Here is a 16,588-nt window from a genome sequence, read left to right as displayed (position 1 = left end):
GGATGGGCAGAGCGGCGGGCGGGCCTGGGTCTCCTTAGCCTCGGCCTCCCGCGTCGCCCCGAGAGACCAACAGCCGCGGCCTCCCCGGCGGCGCCCAGGATGGACTCGCGCGTTCAGCACCTCGCCTCCGGACAGCGCCCGGCGGTCGCTCGAGGACCAAGGCGCCGCTCGGCGCTCGCCCCGGGAGAGGCTGGCTGTATTCCCACGGCGGCTGCTGAACGCGTGACAGAACGAAGCGGCTTCCTCAGATTCACTTCACCTGAAGCCCCCCCAACGCCTAAGCCAAGATGGGCCCGAGGAAGGAGGAGGTTCCCGCCGGGCAGGGCGGCCATGCGGCGTGGGAAGGGCCGAGAGTGAAGGGCAAACTTCGCCGCCCTCTAGCCCAGGGAGCTGCTGCTGTTAAAATGTACTTCGCCTTTTCTCCAGAAGCTCACACTTGTAGCCCAATTCATCCCAAGCCACACTCTTCTGCCTGAGCGGGAGGGAGAGCCCAAGGTCCCTCTCCATTCGGCGGGGTTTCTCTGGCGGGCTGCAGAATCTAGGTGTCTCTGCCCCAACCCGACCAACTTGGGGCTGGCGGGGTGACTCTGTGGCTGAAGAGTCACCCTGCCAGCCCCAAGACGGCTTGGCCCGGAACAGCCAACAGGCCGGTCTTCGGGAGAGCTGTGAGGACAACCCACCCCACGGAGAGGGGCAGGCCCAGTGCTGGGGGTGCTGCTTGTCAACTTTCTCGTGGGTGTTTTGCACTCCAAAGAGTCACACCTCAATCCTGAACCCCAGCCAGGCTGGAGAAAAGCCTTGGAGAGCTCTGGCTGGTCAGCAAGGAGGATGCTAAGATAAGGGGTCCTTGCTCTGGACATTTTCTGTCCTTTTGCCACTTACAGGTGCCCAGCTTCTGCACATCTGTCTCCACCAGGGCACGAAAGAGGGGCAGCTCCCAATTATTCAGTCTGGGTAAGAAAGACACACACACACACACCAGTGTTGGCCCTCCAGAAGTTAATTTGGAAGGAGGAAGAGAAGACAAGAGAGCCAGTTTGGTCTAGTGGTTAAGGCAGTGGGCTAGAGACCAGGAGGCTGTGAGTTCTAGTCCCACCTTAGGAATGAAAGCTGGCTGGGTGACCTTGGGCCATGCCCTCTCTTTCAGCCCAGCCCACCTCACAGGGTTGTTGTGGGGAAAATAGGAGGAGGAAGGAGTATTTGGCATGTTCACTGCCTTGAGTTATTTATAAAAATAAATAAATAAATTATAAAGGCAGGATAGAAAATAAATAATTTAAAAAAAGAATTAAAAAAAGAAGACCCAGGATCGACCATCCCCCCACCTTGCATTTCAGGGCTGGTTTTTCCCATGCCCTAGAAAAGTGCCACATCCCACCGCGTGGCTTCCCTCATAGTGCTGTCAGTCGTAACTGCTCTAAGATTTGTTCTTTTAATCCAGAATCAATAGCAAATTTCATTTAAAATATAAATTAAAGCCGGCATTGGAAATCATTCACTGTGTGGTTGGGGCTGTATGTGGAATGCCTTAATGGCTCCCTTTCACTCATCCATCACTGCCAACCTCGGAGGAAGAGGGGAGTGACTCTGCCTAGCGCAGATTCATGGCAGACTGACTTGAACATAGCCGCTCTTAACCACGGGCAGAGCGGGGCAAGAGGCAGATCTCTGGGCACCAGCCTCACATTGGCTTCTCCAGATAAACTGGTCAGTTCCAAAACATAGACCTTCTTTTTAAATAGAAGTGGTGGTGCTTCCCCTGGCTCAGGCCAGCATTTCGCAGGCTTGCCAAAGCTCCACGCAGGGCAGAGCACCGAGCGATCTCCCAGCACAGGCAGAAGGCACGTGGCTTCTTCAAGGCCCCGCTGGTGACAGGCATCTTCTCTCCTCTTCAGATCAGGCGTCCAAAGCCTTCTTGGAAAACGTTTCCTGAAAGCCAGGAAGCCCACCCCCATCTCGTTGCCAGGTGACTCCCTGCTGGTCCACAGGCAGAGGCGGCACATGGGCTGTGTCCCACAACTGTGCCTTGTTACGCTGCTCCTCGGGATGCGTCATCTGGTGCACTGTGGAAGCAGCAGGGGGCGCAGAAAGGGGGCTGCTCCTTAGGGTGAGCATTTTTTTCATTTCCTCTTATGCCAACCTGTGCTACCTGCCCCAAGTTCATTTACTCAGTTTTACTGAGTTCAAAGCAGCATCATGTCGGGGAGCCGCTTTGGAACAACCTCAAAAACAGCAAAGCCAGTCATGTCCTCAGTGCCTGCTGGTGGGGCAAGATGGCACACACCGATCTGAGGAATTTTCACTTCCCCGGTCAGGGGTGTCCTCAGGGTGTGGTCAAAGAGATCAAGACGGTGGCCCCAGTGGTGGGGTCAAAGCTTTGCCCCTAGGAGGGAAAGATAAGCTAAGCTCGTGGAAGACGCTCTCTGCAGGGCACCCCAACTCTGGGCAATAACAAGAATCAAGGGAGGATCCTTTGCAAGCCAGGATCGTGGGTGATCAAGGAACTGACAAGAAGCTGGCCTCTCCCTCACTGCAGCACTGAGTTGGAGGGTTCCTGAGGGGAAACTGGAGAGCACTGGATGGCCTTGCCTCTGCCTGGCTGCCATCCTGGTACTGCTGAGAATGGGAAGGCGGGATGGCCCTTAGAGTCCTGCCCGCCATTCCCTTGTCCTGGGCATGAAACCACACAGGGATGGGACAGCCCTTGCAAGAGAGGACTGTGGGGTTGTTTCTACCTGCCCTATCCAATCCGGCAGGAAGGCCACGCGTCGGGCCCCGTTGGCTAAGGAGCGTCGGCTGACAGGGCCCAGGAGGACAGCCTGCGGCCCCGAGGCGAGATTGGCCCCATCCTGGCTGGCCTTCCACAAGGCCTTGAAGACTTGGCGCTGTGCTCAGGCTTGGGCCTGGGGCCCATGGCCCATTTCCTGGTTGTGCAGACTGGTGTTGGATAATCTCTCTTGGCTGCTGCGTGTTTTATCTGTTTTGTATATGTATTTTACTATGGTTAATATTATTAGTCACCCAGAGTCATGTACTTGAGGTGGGTGTTGTTGTTTATTCGTTTGTCGCTTCCAACTCTTCGTGACTTCATGGACCAGCCCATGCCAGAGCTTCCTGTCGGTCGTCGACACCCCCAGCTCCCCCAGGGATGAGTCCGTCACCTCTAGAATGTCATCCATCCACCTTGCCCTTGGTCGGCCCCTCTTCCTTTTGCCCTCCACTCTCCCCAGCATCAGCATCTTCTCCAGGGTGTCCTGTCTTCTCATTGTGTGGCCAAAGTATTTCAGTTTTGCCTTGAATATCATTCCCTCAAGTGAGCAGTCTGGCTTTATTTCCTGGAGGATGGACTGGTCTGATCTTCTTGCAGTCCAAGGCGCTCTCAGGATTTTCCTCCAACACCACAGTTCCAAAGCATCGATCTTCCTTCGCTCGGCCTTCCTTATGGTCCAGCTCTCGCAGCCATATGTTACTACGGGGAACACCATTGCTTTAACTATGCGGACCTTTGTTGTCAGTGTGATGTCTCTGCTCTTAACTATTTTATCGAGATTGGTCATTGCTCTTCTCCCAAGGATTAAGCGTCTTCTGATTTCCTGACTGCAGTCAGCATCTGCAGTAATCTTTGCACCTAGGAATACAAAGTCTTTCACTGCTTCTACATTTTCTCCCTCTATTTGCCAGTTATCAATCAAGCTGGTTGCCATAATCTTGGGTTTTTTGAGGTTTAGCTGCAAGCCAGCTTTTGCACTTTCTTCTTTCACCTTCATCATAAGGCTCTTCAGTTCCTCTTCGCTTTCAGCCATCAAAGTGGTATCATCTGCATATCTGAGATTGTTAATGTTTCTTCCAGCGATTTTAACTCCAGCTTTGGATTCCTCAAGCCCAGCTTGTCGCATGATGTGTTCTGCATACAAGTTGAATAGGTAGGGTGAGAGTATACAGCCCTGCCGTACTCCTTTCCCAATCTTAAACCAGTCCGTTGTTCCATGGTCTGTCCTTACTGTTGCTACTTGGTCGTTATACAGATTCTTCAGGAGGCAGACAAGATGACTTGGTATCCCCATACCACTAAGAACTTGCCACAATTTGTTGTGGTCCACACAGTCAAAGGCTTTAGAATAGTCAATAAAACAGAAATAGATGTTTTTCTGAAACTCCCTGGCCTTTTCCATTATCCATCGGATATTGGCAATTTGTCCCTAGTTCCTCTGCCCTTTCTAAACCCAGCTTGTACATCTGGCAATTCTCGCTCCATGAACTGCTGAAGTCTACCTTGCAGGATCTTGAGCATTACCTTACTGGCATGTGAGATGAGTGCCACTGTTCAATAGTTTGAACATTCTTTAGTGTTTCCCTTTTTTGGTATTGGGATGTAAGTTGATTTTTTCCAGTCTGATGGCCATTCTTGTGTTTTCCAAATTTGCTGGCATATAGCATGCATTACCTTGACAGCATCATCTTGCAAGATTTTGAACAGTTCAGCTGGGATGCCGTCTTCTCCTGCTGCCTTGTTATTAGCAATGCTTCTTAAGGCCCACTCAACCTCACTCTTCAGGATGTCTGGCTCTAGCTCACTGACCACACTGTCAAAGCTATCCCCGATATTGTTATCCTTCCTATACAGGTCTTCCGTATATTCTTGCCACCTTTTCTTGATCTCTTCTTCTTCTGTTAGGTCCTTGCCATCTTTGTTTTTGGTCATACCCATTTTGGCCTGGAATTTGCCTCCGATGTTTCTAATTTTCTGGAAGAGGTCTCTTGTCCTTCCTATTCTATTGTCTTCTTCCACTTCCACGCATTGTTTGTTTAAAAATAATTCCTTATCTCTTCTGGCTAACCTCTGGAATTTTGCATTTAATTGGGCATATCTCCCCCTATCACTGTTGCCTTTTGCTTTCCTTCTTTCTTGGGCTACTTCTAGTGTCTCAGCAGACAGCCATTTTGCCTTCTTGGTTTTCTCTTTCTTTGGGATGTATTTTGTTGCCGCCTCCAGAACAACATTGCGAACTTCTGTCCATAGTTCTTCCGGGACCCTATCTACTAAGTCCAGTCCCTTAAATCTATTCTTCACCTCCACTGCATATTCCTTAGGAATATGAGTGAGCTCATATCTAGCTGATCTGTGGGTCTTCCCTAATCTCTTTAGTCTGATCCTAAATTGTGCAATAAGAAGTTCATGATCGGAACTACAGTCAGCTCCAGGTCTTGTTTTTACCGACTGAATGGATGTCCGCCACCTTTGGCTGCAAAGGATGTATGAATCTGATTTCAGTGTTGTCCATCTGGGGAAGTCCATGTATAAAGCCGTCTCTTAGGTTGTTGGAAGAGAGTGTTTGTTATGCAGAGTGAGTTGTCTTGGCAAAATTCTATCAGCCTATGTCCTGCTTCGTTTTGTTCTCCCAGGCCATGCTTACCTGTAATTCCAGGTGTCATCTGACTGCCCACCTTAGCATTCCAGTCTCCTGTGATGAAAATAACATCTCTTTTAGGCGTGTTGTCCAGTAGGTGCTGCAGATCATCAGAGAACTGCTCTACTTCAGCTTCTTCAGCATCTGTGGTTGGGGCGTATATTTGGATCACTTGATGTTAGATGGCTTGCCCTGAATTCAAATTGAGATCATTCTGTCGTTTTTTGGATTGTATCCAAGCACTGCTTTAGCCACTTGACTATTAATTATGAAGGCTACTCCATTTCTTCTGTGGTCCTCTTGTCCACAGTAGTAGATCTGGTGGTCATTTGATGTGAAGTGGCCCATTCCAGTCCATTTCAGTTCACTGACGCCCAAAATGTCTATCTTTAATCTGGACATCTCACCAATAACCACATCCAATTTGCCCTGGCTCATAGATCTTACATTCCAGGTTCCAATGGTGTGTTGATCCTTAGAACATCGGATTTGCCATTCACCACCAGCACCATCAGCCGCTAGCCGTCCTTTCGGCTTTGAGCTAGCTGCGTCATCACATCTGGGGCTAGTTGAGCTCATCCTCTGTTCCTCCCCAGTAGCATTTTGACCAGCTTCCGACCTGGGGGTCTCATCTTCCGATGGTATACCGACATGTCTCTGGTTGTACTGATCCATTTAGTTTTCACGGCAAGGATACTGGGGTGGGTTGCCATTACCTTCCCCAGGGATCGCATTTAGTCTGACCTCTCTGTCATGACCTTCCCGTATTGGGTGGCCCTTCACGGTTTAGCTCATGGCATCATTGAGGTGCTCAAGCTCCAGCACCATGACAAGGTAACGATCCTTTGCTGAAGGAGGTGGGTGGCCATCTAAATTTAATTAACTGACGGCTAGGAGAGGAGCCTCAGTCCGAGCTGAGCTTCCACCCAGCAATCACTTGATGTCAGTGGCCTCCCCGCCTTCCCCATCATTGGCATGATGTTTCTGCCCTCCATCCCCATGAGATGGACCCCCCAGCCCAGCAGAAGGGATTCACCCAACTCCGGATGAAGAAGAAGTTGGTGAGGGTAGGCCTGGATGCTGAAGCCAGATTAGCTTTTCTATCAATAAATAAAATCTTGTGCTGAAAGTATTCGGGGTCGGTCCCCCTCGACGTTCGCTTTTTATAACCTAGGCATATTTCACTCACGGCAACCGGGAGGCAGCCGGCTCCTGTCTCCTCCACAACTGCAATTAAAAGGTGAAATGCAAATTATAATGGGACGCTTGACTAAAATGAAATAGTTATAGCTAATTGCCGCTGCCTCTTTCCTGCTGCCAGATGCAAAAGGCATCACTTATGAGTTACTTATTTAGCAAAGATGGATATCAAATGAAACAGCCCCAGCAGGAACAGACTTTGACGGGTTCACGTGGTGGCAGAAGGAAAGCAAGCCAGGCCTGGGGGGCTCAGGAGCTGTGGCTGGTGCTGGGAGGGAGAGAGGAACCACCACACGAGGGGCACTTAAAAATAATGAGATCGCTCCACAGATCGGTTGGTTGGCTTCAACGGGCTTAACCAAGTTACTGAATTAACTCATTTTTTGGGTCTGCACAATTCGCTGGACATAAACTAATCAAGCGGTTGCTGTACAGCTTGCTGAGTGCAATCCAGATGGCAGCAGGTGGGATCTTCTGGAGCGAAGTGTCCCCCCACCCCAGGGCAATGATAGCCCCCATTCTCACAGTCTTTCAGAACCTGGTAGAACCTGAATCTTCTGGAGAGTGTTTGGGGGTGGATTCTGGGGTCCTCAGCACCAATATTGGTTTTAATCATCTAAAGTAATATGCGTCTTTAATGTACTAATTTTGTATTAGTAACTATTGTTGGTTTCTTAATGTGAGCATCTGTAAACCACCTAGAGTCCATTCAAGCACTGAGGCTGGGATAAGTCTCACAAACAAACAAACAAACAAACAATTAACCTAATCAAGGTTTACAGCAACCTACACAAGGTTTGCACATTCTGTGAACGCATCTACCAGGTTGTTCACTGACCTGGTTAAGTGGGTTGTATGAACCCAGCCAACAGCATGGGGTGACTGAGATAGGTCCTACAGGGCAGCTGCAGGGAGGTGGGGTGAAAAGAAAGTCAAGATGGCAAGGCTTTGGCTACTATCTTCACTTTTTTGACGTGCCCTGTGGATGCCCCGGTTGATGTGTTCTCCTCCCATTGAATGTCAACGTCTCTGCAAAGCCTGCCGTGTCCCAGACTTCCGATCTGGTAGCTCCTACGACATTGTCTTAGCTTCCGCTTCTTACAAGCTCCACGTCTCACTCATAACCCTTGTTCACAAACATACAGGGTTGATGGAGCATGTAGCCTACACTCTTTATCCAACAGCGTCAAGAAATAATCTTATCAGATATTCTTTTTTTAAGTCAACCTTTAAAGGAGCCTGTCACAAAATCCTCCTTGCCTCTCAATTTGAAACTGGTCAGATTCCATCATCTTACGATGGTTTGCTATTTCTATCAATTCCCTGAAATTTGAACAAATGGGGGAAAAATTGCACATATGTTGATCTGTAGTGGCAGATTCTGAAAGAAAGATTTGGAGACACACTTTCAACCAAATTGAGGGTGCTGTTAACCAATCCAAGGTGAATGAGGTTGCTTATTAAATCAGGGTCTGCATTTAATTTTGTTGCCAAAGTACCCTCTGAGCTGCATGGGAGAAGTTGCAGAGAGAGGCATTGCTCTTCCAGATAATAAATCTCACAGCAGGGGACAATTTCTTTTCCATCACCCAGAATGAAAGATCATTAGTGGTTTTCATTGTTGCCTTCCACAAAATGCAGAAAGGAGGAAGCCTGACCTTGAAAGGAAGAAGTTGCTTCTGCATCCCCTTTGGAGTCTTTCAAGGGCCCAAGTGGCTAGGTCAACCTGCAATTTCCCACAAGGACATTTGATTAAATAAGCCACAGATTTACTACGGCTAGAGGTGAATTGTCTTCACGTATTCACGGCCAGCCAGACTGCAAAGGGATGCCCCCTTGATGGCAAGAGGACAAGGCTGACTGTGCTGGCAGAAAAAGACGTCCACCGGGGACAGGGACACCCATCGGTGCTTAGGACAGGAATGACTGTACGAATCGCGGCGGGCGAGCCAGTCTTCATCTGGGTAGAAGAAGCCCACTCAAGCACTAGCACAGCTCCTCCACGACTCTGCTGGTAAAGCAGCCACCATCTCCACGCGGCCCCGTGGCCTTCAGATGAACAGGGAGAAGAAAGACGCCCACCAGCAAACCAAGTGACAGGGCCTGCCAGGTCCCAGAAAACTTTCCAAGTTGCAACCGGCCAAGAGCAGGGGGGTGTCAGCATTGCTTGCTACAGATGGGCCGTGGGAGCTGTTTTGTTCTTACTGTTTGCATCCTGATCCTGAAAGCAAAGCGGCAGTTCAACTCTTGTGCACATTTTTGGGTTTCACAACCCCATAGTTTCAAGACTGTGCTTTGCAGATTGTAGCTAAATGAGGGTGCAGATCATAGCTAATCGTGGCTAGCCGAGGGTGTGCAGGGACCCGCTCCTCGGTTATGCTAGTGACTTGGGTTGATGTTGCTCGGCCGCTGCCTATTTTAACTTTTGTAATGTTTATAGTTGTTTTTATTCCATTTTTAACTCTGTTCGCCGCCCTAGTCACTTGTTGATATGGGTGGCCGTATAAATTGGATAAATGAATAAATCTCCAGGAGGTCCTGAATTTGTCTAATTTGGCCTTTCCCAGCTGATATCCCCTTCATCCTGGTAGTGCTGTCTGGGAACGCTGGGAGTTTGGTCCGGCACATCTGGGAAGCTCTGGATTGGAGACAGAAAGCCACCCCTTTAAATACCCCAGACTTTTTGAGGGGGATAAGATCAAGCAGATCTTCCATAGCACGTAATTCCAGTTTATATGAGGAGTTCCATGTGTCCTGCTGCTTGGTTCTCTCCCACCGGAATTTCCCGGGCAGTGATATATTCACAATGGCAAGGACGTGGATTTTATAAAGGTCAGATAAATCCCTAAACCCATTTCCTTCCTGTTTCCCTATTTAGAACATGCACTTGGTGTTATTAAAATGCATTCATTCCTCTCCCTGATTTTCTGGTTAAGTGCTCTAATCTCTTTCTGTTAATAGGGGAAAATAAAAATGTAAGAATGTCACCCATGAAATATAAATGGTGTGAACCCATAAATGCTGCACTTGCCAAGGCTGTTTGCATACATTATGCAACATATTGAGGGAGAGGAATTTGTCCCTGCACAAAGTGTGGGAAATGCATTGCAAATCAGCGCTTTGCTGAGTTCCCCTTCATAAGAGAATACAATAAAATCAAAGCTTAATAGTCTCTAATATGAGGCTTGAAGGCTTCGCTGCTACCTCGTCTGCACCAGCAAGGAGCAATAATCTATGCAAATCCGGTTGGTGTCTTCGGCAGGTGGCTGTTGGAGAAAGGAGGCCCGGGGCTGGGGGCTCTCCTTTTCCTCTCTCCCCTGAAAATGGAGCCCCACCATCCTGAGTCGGAAGGCATCATTTAGGCATCTGGTCCCCCACCCGGCCTCCCCAGTGCAGGGACCTGACGTGAAGCACCCCAGACGGGTGGCAGCTGTCCAGCCCCTGCATGACCACCCTCAATGGAGGTGTCCCACCCCACCCCCACCCCCCTCTAAGTCGTGGTTTGCACCACCAACTGCTGTTGCTGTTAGGACGAATTTCTCAACGCTGAATCCCAGTCTGTGCTCCTGAGACCTAAATCCATTCTTCTGTGTCCTGCACTTGAGCGCAAGAGAGGACAGTGGCAAAACCCAGGAACTCCTTTGCTCTCTCTTCTTAGGATTTGGTTCCTAGGTCCCTCATCATCTTCACCGCCCTTCTCGGAACACGTCCCAGATTCTCGGGTGCCCCTCTGAGGGCTGTGCCTGGAACTGGGCTCTGAGCAAAGCAAATGAGAATGGAGGAGTGGCCTCCTGCCAGTTGGCAACTGTCTGCCTTCATTTCTGCTCTGCATCTTCTCCTTCATGGTTTCCTGCTGGGACACCACCTTTCTTGTTGAGGGCCAGACCAAACCAAGAGTTGAGAAGTTCTTCCTGCTCCTTGTGACCTGTTTGCATTGTTGTCTTCTTCACCAACAGACGCCCTTCCATGCCTTTCATCCTGAACTCATCTGAAGGAGCTCCTCTTCTGAGGACTTGTCACCAACCCAGTTCCTTCTGGCCATCCCCTTTCTGGCAAGCGCTCTGCAGTTCTGGGCTGCCTCCTTTGCAGGTCCCCAGTCTCAAGATGATGAGAGACAGAGAAAGAGATTGGAGGTAGGAGGAGAGAGAGAGAGAGAGAGACAGAGAGAGAGATGATTGATAGATGGTAGACTGGTAGATTGATCGGGCAAGAAGAGCAGCAGGTAAATGAAACTGCAGAGGGAATCTCTGCAAACCACTGCCCAGCCCCTCCTTACAAGGAAGGGATGGGATACATAATGGTAGGTCACGGGCAGTGCTGGAGGCAGTCAGGACCGGGGCTGGGCAGGGCTGAAGAGGAATCGCCATCTCAGAGGATCACCCCCCGCAGGCCATGGGGCAAGACCGGGACCAGGCGCCAGAGGGACACCAACACCTTTGCTCTCCTGCAGGCAGGGCACACCCTTCCCCCCTGCCCTGCCAGGGAACAGGGAGCAGAGCCCGGCGGGGTCCTCCCAGCCGCTTCTTCGTGTTGCCCCTCCGGGCTTCCCATTGTTTATCTGCTTGTTTTAGAAACATGGACACCCCATTGCAAAGCAAAATCCAAATCAAAGTCCAGGAGTGACTTATACAAGACTGATGCCACATTGATGCCAGGAGAGCAGCATAAAATGGAGCAGAGCAAGGAGATTGCACAGAATCAATAACATCCAAATAATAAATAAAATAAAATAAAATAAAATAATAAAATAAATAAAATAATAAAATAAAATAAAATAAAATATAAAATAAAATAAAATAAAATAAAATAAAATAAAATAAAATAAAATAAAATAAAATAAAATAAAATAAAATAAAATAAAATAAAATAATAAAATAAAATAAAATAAAATATACCCAGGCAACACTGAACTAAATTGCCCATCCTCTTTAAAGGAAAGTGGAAAAGACTTTAAAGATGGTCTAGACCAGCGTTTCTCAACTTTGGCAACTTTTAGCTGCGTGGACTTCAACTCCCAGAATTCCCAAGCCAAGAAAGCTGGCTGGGGAATTCTGGGAGTTGAAGTCCACACAGCTTAAAGTTGCCAAAGTTGAGAAACGCTGGTCTGGAAGAAAATCAGGAGAGAGGCATCTGTTGGGCAGCAAGATCCAAGGTCTGGCACCGACTCTGCCTGCAGTCACTCTTCAGGAAGTTTCACACCGAGGAGGGGGTCCTTCAAGCTGCCTGGTTCACACAGGCAGTCCTCTCGCAGCCTGTGCCCCGCAGCCCAACCATTTACACGTGCTGGGTATGTTAGGCCAATGGCAAGTATGGGGGGTGGGGTGGGGTGGGGAACGGGCGGGGTGGTGAATTCTGCTGGGTTTAATCTCCTTTGAAATCTGCAGGGAAAGACTGAAGACCTTCCCCCAGGACGGGTGCTCTGGGCCCTTCTGAGCAGGAGCGCAGGACCTGCAGACGTGCTCAGCCCAACGACCCTCCCCTGCCTGGGACCAAATCTACCCAGGTGCTGTGAGACTTCACCACGGCACAGCTGTACCTCTCGGCCCTCCAGGCGCTTAGCATATTATCCAGGAGTTGCCTTACTTGGCAGGCAGTCCCTGACATGGCCCAGTTGATTGCGGACCAAAGGGAGCCATCTCCACACCGAGGACAGGCCAAGGAACCGAAGCCTTGGGGCTCTCCCGCTTGAGCACGGCCTGCTTCTTCCTGCCCTCCTGGGCCAGCCACCTGGGGATTCAGCAATAGCCAACACCCTATGCCAGTGTTTCTCAAACTTAGGAACGTAAAGATGGCTGAATTTCAACTCCCAGAATTCCCCAGCCAGCCATGCTGGCTGGGGAATTCTGGGACTTGAAGTCCACATGTCTTCAAGTTCCCAAGGCTGAGAAACACTGCCCTCTGCTCATCCATAGATGCTCTGCCCTGGCCACTCGCCTCCAGGGAAAGCTAAAATCACCGAATCAGAGAATTGGAGAGTTGGGACAGACCTCGGGGATCATCTAGCTTGACCCTCCGTGATGACTACTCGTCTGTTCACTTCCTGGTCCTGGAGCACCTGGACTCCGCTGACCTCCTCGCTCTCCCGGCTATAACACCGCCAGCCCAGTTCCTCGCAGGCTCTCAGGATGAGGGCCCGTGCCCCGAATGCAGGCGACTCGATCAACACCCAGCCCCTGGAGCTCAGCACCAGCCCTGAGCCGGGCGGGCAGCTGCCCACCAGCAGCGGGCAGGGGCTCAGCTGCCCCCGCTTCTGACAGGGCCGTCCCTCCCCTGCCTGAGGCTGCACAGCGGCAGCTGCCACTCCAGTGGACCAAGCAGCCAGCCCACCACCGAGGGATGACAGGCCATCTTTCTTCTTCCAGAGAGGATTGGCAGTCTCCTTTCAAACCAGGTTCAGAGGGGGAAGCAGCGACACCGTGGGGCTGCTCGCCTGCGGGGCTCTGCTGGAAGGAGACCCAGCCCAAGGCCCCGACCCACTCTTCAAGCTTCCCCTCGAGAGATCCGGGAGGAGGCCCGGCTGCTCCCACAGGCCAGGTCCTTCAGGCCAGGCTCCCAGGGCCCCGTGGGGCGAGCCGCGGGAGGGACATGGGGCGTCCCTTGATTTCTGCGCACGTTCAGAAGCGGACCCTCCTGGTGGAGGAAGAAGAGGGCTTCCTGGCTGCCCCACTCCTAAGGACAGCATTTGGGGTCAAGAGGTCTTGAACCCTCAACAGTTCCCTGAGGAGGCATTCCGACCCTGCTCCCCCCATCAAAGAGGAAGGTGGGAAATCCTTTTCTTTTTTTTCTTTGCCCTTTTCGGAATATGGCAACTTCCATTCCTTCCCCCCTGAGACCACCGAGGGGGACCCTCCTGCACGAGCGGGGCCCTGGCCCCTGCAGAATCCAGGGCTGGGCTTCCCGGCCGGGCTTCTTCTCTTGGCAGCTGCCAGGCGGGCAGGGGAGGCCTATTAATGATCTGTCCCTGGAATCCGGAAGCCGACACCGCATAATTACATCCAAATGGCTGAAACCTGCTAAGATCTTTTACTGTATAATCGGATGTATTTAAATCATGCTAAGACAAAGCAGGGAGGGCATAAATTTCCCACCAGGTTCAGAGCTTCTCCAGGTGGGAAGAAATCAGTCTGCTCTGACTTCCTCTCCGTCTCCTGAAGATTTCGCCCTCCCTGGCCTGAGCGGGAAGGTGGGGACCACAAGCCGAGTGTGGGGGGTGGGGCTGCATGCCGAGGAGGGGGCTGGAACTGAAATTAAAGCTTTGCCAACTTCACACCTCCAGCGAAGCAACCAGTCTTCAAGCCAGGATGGCAGGCACGGCAGTGCTATGCACATAAAAAAAAGGCAGCGCTTTGATCGTACTTGCCATCTTGACTTTTTTGCCCACACCTGGTGGCCACCCCTGTGATCCCACTCCCTCTCCGGGCCATTGGCTCCCGTGCTGAGCTGAATGCTTGTCCTCCAGTGGCTCCATGACCTGCATTCTGTAACCACAGAGATCAAATCATGGCTTTCTTCTCATCAGCCCTTCAAGGTAGGCCAGGTCAGGAAACGGACACCACAAGGATGAATGGAACAGCATGCTGGCTGAGGAATTCTGGGAGTTGAAGTCCACACATCTTAAAGTTGCCAAGGTTGAGAAACACTGTTCTAGAAGAATCTTCTCTATATTTCCCTCTGGAAATTTTGACAATGGATAACTTCTGGCTTTGCACTGCAAAGATTTGATAGCTAGATATACCAGAATTGTCTAGTTGTACTTGGTTGATTTTGGGAGAACCAAGCTTGCCTTATTCCCGACTCCAACATTTAGCCAGGCCTTGATCTCTCCTTTCCTTTTTCTGTGGGCTTCAGCCATCTTGTCTGGTCAAGAGTTCTTGGAAACACAACAGCTGGCAAATGCTTCCTAAATCTTCAGTTGGCTTTAAGAAAACAATTGGGTCTCTGTGACTTGTGCATTCTCCTCTTAGTGCCAAATCACCACAGTAAGATTGCAATGATTTCAGCACTGCCAGGTGGAAGAACATTTTGAAGTCCGCCAGGTGGACTGTGTTTGGTGCGCCTTGTGAGAACTGGCACTTGTACCATCAGCCACTCTTGAGAAGGAAACCCCTTACACAATCACAGACCAAGCAAGTGAACGGGCTTCACATACAGATCGAAAGGCGACCTGTTTTCTTCCTAAGTTCTGGGTCTACTGGGTAGAAGCTTGGCACAAAACAAGCTCACACAGTTTCATCCTTGATATGCCATGGCATTCGGATCACACTCCAGCTAGCAGCGTGCTGAGGAATATTTGACCATGCTCAACCTCTACAGTAGGCTGAATATATATTGAGGGAGGTTGGGTTGGAAGAAGGTGAACGTGGTTTAAAATTGGGAGAAGAAACATCAATTACCTCTGCCGTGCTGGTGACACTACTCTGATAGGTGAAAATGCAAATCATCTGCACGCTCTAGTAATAAAAGGAACACGGTGAAGAAAAGGGACTAAGATTAGATATAAAGACCAAACTAAGGACAACAGGTACAATAACCAGCCTTAGAATGAAGATACTGAAGTGGTGGGGAGCTTCGGCCTTTTAGGGTCGACCGTCAACAGCCAAGGAACCAGCAGTCAAGAAATGCGCCACAGACCAGCCATGAGGGCCTTGGAGAAGGTACTCAGATGCCGGGATGTCATCTCCATGCCTACGAAGATCAGAACTGTGCCAGCCATGGGATTCCATGTTGCACTTTATGGTAGCGAAAGTTGGACTTCGAAGAAGCAGGTTAGGAAGAGTATTGAGGCCTTTGAACTTTGGTGTTGATGTCTTTGAAATTCTCAAGACTCTTGAGAATACCGTGGAGGGCCAAGAAAACAAACAGACGGATCATTGAAGAAATCAACCCAGAGTTCTCCCCCAAGGCACAAATGGCCAGGCTCAAATTATCCTATTTTGGACACATTTTGCGAAGGCCCAGCAAGCTCTCTGGTGAAGGCTCTGATGCTGGGAGAGGTGGAAGGAAAGAGGAGAAGAGGACGGCCAGCAGCCAGGGGGAGGGACTCCGTTACAGGCGATGGGGGCACCGTTGGGAGACCAGAAGGACCAGGCTGGGGGCAGATTGTCATGGAAAAAAATCTGTCTAGGTGATCATTAAGCATTGACTCAGACTGGATGGCACATTATCAATCAATCAAGTGTACTTTTAAAAACATTTAAAGGCAAAAAGGCAGGATAAAAATAGAATGATACTAATACTAATGATGATGATGCTATCCATTCAGTCATGTCTGATTCTTGGTGATTCTGTGGACCAGCTGTCTCCACATTTTACTAATACTAATATCATCAAGAGACTGCAAGAGAGCCAAAATGAAAAGTTTACATTCTGTGCATTCGGATTTTTCCTCTAAATTTCTCACCCAGAAAGCTGAACAGCACAGCCAACACATTTAGGGGAGTTAACCTATTTTCCAGTACTAACTGTGGCTCTCCTCCTGTTAGAGCATTTTTCTCCAATCTTTAGGACCAGCAAAGAAGGAAGGGAACAGCAGCCGAAATGGATGGGGATGCTGCGTTGTAGCGTGTGTTTGGGCAAAAGGTTCTGCTCCTTCGGCCCTGGAAGGCGCCCCAAGGCCAGGAGCCGCCTCCTTCCAAGGCCCCCGTTTTGCCTGCTGCCCTGGCATGTGCGCCCAGCACAGGGGGGGGGGGGGTGTCTCCCAGTAATCTCATGCTCCAAGAATGCCTGTGCTCGAGATGACAATATTACCAGACGTCGGCTATCAAACAAAAGGCGACATTTTATTAGACAAGCATGTTACAGCAACGATAACAGCTCCATCGAGACAGCTAAGGGCAGATTTTTGATATAAAAGGAATAATCAGGAGCAAGGCTGTGCCTGCCAAAGATTTATGTTCCCACGGAGAGAACAACCCTGTTTCCTCCGTGGGAATTCAATGGGAGGCTGAGGGTGGCTTGAAGCACCGGCCAAGTGGTTCAGG

This window comes from Candoia aspera, chromosome 3, assembly GCF_035149785.1.
Source record: "Candoia aspera isolate rCanAsp1 chromosome 3, rCanAsp1.hap2, whole genome shotgun sequence".
Lineage (NCBI taxonomy): Eukaryota > Metazoa > Chordata > Lepidosauria > Squamata > Boidae > Candoia > Candoia aspera.
The sequence above is the reverse complement of the archived record's forward strand: the minus strand, read 5'-3'. Positions refer to the sequence as shown.